This window comes from Helianthus annuus, chromosome 10 (assembly GCF_002127325.2).
Source record: "Helianthus annuus cultivar XRQ/B chromosome 10, HanXRQr2.0-SUNRISE, whole genome shotgun sequence".
Taxonomy (NCBI): domain Eukaryota; kingdom Viridiplantae; phylum Streptophyta; class Magnoliopsida; order Asterales; family Asteraceae; genus Helianthus; species Helianthus annuus.
In genome coordinates this window covers 21,112,839-21,118,003 of record NC_035442.2, presented here as the reverse complement: position 1 = coordinate 21,118,003, position 5,165 = coordinate 21,112,839, and the positions used below count along the sequence as shown (strand labels likewise).

The 5,165-nt window shown below is 32.0% G+C and overlaps 1 long non-coding RNA gene across 1 annotated transcript; it reads left to right on the top strand.

The window, feature by feature from the left end:
• The first annotated feature begins 3,211 nt into the window (after positions 1 to 3,211).
• Positions 3,212 to 4,903, top strand: LOC118483037. The gene is made up of 2 exons (XR_004869493.1): positions 3,212 to 3,586; positions 4,760 to 4,903. It is a non-coding gene; the product is annotated as an uncharacterized LOC118483037 (long non-coding RNA).
• The last annotated feature ends 262 nt before the right edge of the window (positions 4,904 to 5,165 follow it).

Sequence of the window (5,165 nt, the reverse complement as noted above, 5' to 3'; positions counted from 1 at the left end):
TTAATTAAATAGTAACAAATAACCAAATAATTACCATCATGTCATTCACTTAAAATCTCAAGATCATAAAAATCAAGGGACCAGATCAGTTCACGCAGTTCACTCTTGGGATTTTGTTCACGTTTGAACCTAATCCTATATATATATATATATATATATATATATATATATATATATATATATTGGGGGGTTAGCTTTATGGTTGAGTTTTTAGCATTTAGCTTGTGTGGGGGGAGGGGTTAGGTTTTTTTAGGTTTTTGGGGGTGGATGAGGGTTAGTTTTTTTTTTTTTTTAAGGTTTTTTAGGGGTTTAGCTTTATGGTTTAGTGGGTGTTAGGTTTTTTTAGGTTTTGGGTAGTGTAGTGGGTTTATTTTGTTGTGTTCACATTGGTTCTCACGGTTCTCGCAATAAAGGTGGTTCTCGTATGAACCCTACCCTATATATATATATATATATCGAATAGAAACGCTTGCTCCTACTCTATTACACCAATAATCCTAAATTAATTGCCTATGCTAAAGTTTGAACTTGAGATCTCTCTTTTAAAAGGCAATGCCTCTACCGACTGGGCTAGCCCCACATTGGCATGGACCACACCATATAGGGTGGTGAAAATGCATTCCTTCTTTTATTTTATATTTTATGTTTTTACAATATAATTCATAATATATTATATGACTAGGATATAATCACGTGTATTACACGGGTTGAATAAAGTATTACACGGGTTGAATAAAGGAAATCTTAAATTTTCAGTAATTTATATTGAAAAAACAACTTAATGTAGTTTTATGTGTATTTATAGGAACGCTTGTAAATAATAAACTTTCTTATATTTTAAATAATAATTCTTAGATTTGAAGCCTGAACCTTTTGGTTGTGAGACATACACCTTACCAATAAGATATTATTTTTTTTCTAAATTTATTGTTTCGTTGACTCTATAAATATATAATCGTGATGTATATATTTTGTTTTTTTATTTAGGGTATGTTTGGCAAAAGTAGCTGGTAGCTAGCTGGTGGCTGGAAGCTGGTAGCTGTAAGCTGTAGTAGGTAGCTAGTAGCTGTAGCTTTTTAGATATATTTGGTGTTTGGTAGAGTAGCTGGAGCTTTTAATAAAATATATAAAATAACTAAAATGGACATAACTAAAAAAATTTAAAGTTTGTGCATTAAAAAGTTCATTATATTTAGAGGTTAAAATAGTCATTTTTGCCCTAAAAGCTTGTAGCTCCTTCTAAACGCTGCTAGTAGAAGCGTTCAACCAAAAGCTTCAAGCTCCTAACCTAAAAGCTTCAAGCTTCTTCAACCAAACAAGACTTTTTATTGAGTATGAGCTTTTTTTCTTAAAAGTTTAAAGCTTGAAGCTTCTAAAAACTCCTAAAAGCTCCATGCCAAACATACCCTTATCGTCCATTTTTTATAAGGAATTTAGTTATTTATATAAGTTTAAAGCTTGAAGCTTCTAAAAACTCCTAAAAGCTCCATGCCAAACATACCCTTATTGTCCCTTTTTATAAGGAATTTAGTTATTTATATATTGTTTTTTATTTACTATACTTAGTTATTTGGAATTTAGTTTTTTGTTTAGTTTATACTAGCGGTAAGACCCGTGTGCAAATATGGGTCGTTTATTAGAAAACCATGCATAACACATTTTATTAAACGACGAATTATTATACATTGTCCTAAAAATTATGACCCAATAGAAAACTTTCTTTTATTCAAAATAACAAAGAAAGTAAGCATATTTAAATAACAAACTGTTGATTTCGAAACCAAAAAAGTGTCATGAAAATCGAAGTGTAGAAACGACAAGAAGACTTATTTAAACACATGACATTTGGTGAATTGAAACTTTAGTTTGTCACACAAATCCATCATCATTGCCACACTGAAAGATGGTATAATTTGTTGTCTAATTACGTATCGTACATTAGTACATAATTGAGTACATATAATACATGTTTCTTAAAGGAGATTTTAATCTAATTACATAAACCTTATTACTTTGTTGGCCAATCCTTGCGCAGCAGCAAGCGCCTAAGCCCTTTCAGCTTGTACAGGACTAAGAGTGATCCCACAACATTCTGCCCTGTATTTTCTTGTTAGGTACCTTGCGCTACCCCAATTCCACAACCAACATCAATTATGCTCCAAGGTTTCTTTGAGGCCTCCTCTGCAAAAATTCACATCAATCACATAAAACATCTTACATTAAATAGAAAACATATAGATACCTCAAGGCAAATATTACATATCATCATTTTTCATAAATTTTTATTCCAAATTTTTCACTTGAACATCAGTTCATTAGGTAAACGAATAAACGATTCATGAAATAGGCAACATGCTTATACACATACAATGAATGATAATAGATTAACTTAATAGGATCATCAAAAACAGCAGAAACCAATATCAAACTAAAAAAATAATAAACGAAAAGAAATAACCCACTTTTTTGTACTGCTCATATGCGTAGAAGTTAACAGCAGTATAAGGAAGACGATGAGCAATAGTAACCATATTCCCTTTACAAAAGACTCTAACACCCTCTTCATTAACAATACACAACGCCTCGTTCCATATACAAGGCCTGCTCAACAACGCTCCCTTAGCATGCCTACCTTGCACCTGCATATTACAAAATCATCCATTATTTTAAAAACACAATAGTATCTTTCAAAACATAACAACCTAAGACATACACAACTACCACTAATATCAAACTTTAATTCTGTAAGAAAGTATAGATTTGAAACTATAAAGCCACTTAATCACCAAAGTAAACAGACACTCTCCAAACGAACACTAACTGCTAAACGACCTTTTCTTTTCTCCTAACCCATATCAACTTAATCTTTATTTTCTTAAAGACGTTATGTATTATGTAATTTTTAATTCATCCAACATTAATAGCATGATTACTCATTAGCAAATAACAAATTCTATAACTAAATTAATTTATAACATAACTGAGAAACAGGACATTAACAGTGACGGCGTTTATACTTGACTTTTCTGCCCAAATTCCAATTTTTTTTTTGTCTTTTTGTCTTTTTGTCTTATACTTCCTTTTACTTTTCCCACGTGTGTTCACCACACATAGCAAGAACAAATTTAGCTCCCCACATAAATACACGTTTCTTGAGGCCCACCGGTAATCACTGAACCACCATGGCTGCCACTTTGTGGTAAACTGTTGTTCAAACCGGTTGCCTCTAGTGCATCCTTCCACTTGTATAAATCCTCTGAAGTTTCAGCTTAAAAATAAAGATGCCTAATGTCCTTTTCATATTCACTAAATCAATCAATCAATTATTAAATGAGATCAACTAACCAAACTCTCTTAGATATATAGAAACAAAACAAAAATGAAAAAAAAACTCATAAAAATTACACTAACAAATGCCTTTTGCAAAAAGAAGGTTAAAATTGGATCGATGGTATGATTTAACTAAAAACATAGCACCATGAGAGTAAAAGCTCTTTTGTCGTGTCCATCGGGAAATAACACTCTGCTTTAACAACGAAACTGAAAAATAAAGAATATTAGGGGTCGTAATTTTGACCATTTATTGGTCAAACTAGGGGTGTTCAAAATCATCCAAATCCGAATCCGAATCCGATTTATCCGATTATCCGAATCCGAATTATCCGAAAATTCGGATATCCGAATTTTCGGATATCCGAAATTCGGATAATCCGAATTTTCGGATTCGGATTCGGATAGTGATTTCAGAAAGTTTCGGATATTTCGGATATCCGATATCCGATTTTTTTAAATGTACCTGTATATAAATACCACTTTAGAAAACCTAACCCTAATCTCTCTTTTTCTCACAGCCGCTCTCACCTCTCATTCACTCAAAAACTCACCCCCCGAACTCAAAAATATCCAGATCTGTGAGACTGTGAGCATCGAAGAATCAAATAATCAAAACACCAACACGTCGAGATCTAAAAATCGAAGATCCGAGGTTTGTTTCCACTTCCAAGTTTCTGTTTCATACGAATCTGATTCGTTTGAAGACCCAAGTTCCTGTTCAATTTTTTTGAAGATCCAAGTTTCTGTTCGATTTGTTTGAAGATCCAAGTTTCTCTTTGATTTGTTATATACGACATTGTTTTGATTTGTTCATAGATTCATAGATTCATTGATTTTGATTTGTTATTAGTTTATTATTTAGATCTGGATTAGATTAGTTTCAACTGATGTGTATGATTGATAAGTTTTTCTATGTAAATCATTGTGGCTTTGTTTCAATTATGTTATGTTTCATAGATTCATTCTATTTTTTTTCTTGTTTCATCGATAAGGTTTGAACATTGAACAAATTTTGACTTTCTAATGTTGAACATGGTTTGTTGTTTATGGTTTTTTTTTTTTTTTTTTTTTTTTGAAATTGTTACAGATTTTTCAATGGAAGTTAGAAGGATGGATTGAATCAGATGAATTGATTTAAAAGATTATATGTTTATCTATGAGACAATGTTATGTGCAATTTTAGAACAATGGATTATGTTCATTTCTTTTTTATAATCAGATGTTTCAGTTGCTAAGTTGGAAAAGGACAAACTTTAATTTTGAAATTTATTCTATTTTAGAATTTCGGATATCCGTTTCACTATCCGAATCGGATATCCGAAATTTCGGATACGGATTCGGATAGTGAAATCTACTATCCGAAATGTTCGGATATCCGAAATTCGGATATCCGAATTTTCGGATATCCGGTTTTGAACACCCTTAGGTCAAACCACTGTTTGTAAAAAAAGTCACGTTGACCAAAGTCAAACCACTGTTTGCAAAACTATGATTCTTAGTGGTTCAAAAGTCTGTTTGACCAAAGCCAAACCACTGTTTTACCATCGTCTGTTTAACCAAAGTCAAACCACTGTTTACAAAAAAAGTAACCAATGTTTTCTCTACAAAACACTGTTTTAACCCAACAGTGGTTTCAAACATCTGTTTTCATCCATCTGTTGACCAAAGTCAACAGATGCATCAACCACTGTATCAACAGAGATATCAACAGTGGTTTTAATTGATGAGCATTAGTTATGAAAATATAATACAAAATCATCGATTTTTAAAAGTGAAGCACTTGAAAAAATAAAAGACAGTTGACTCACCCTGCTCATATTCTCGATCGTGCA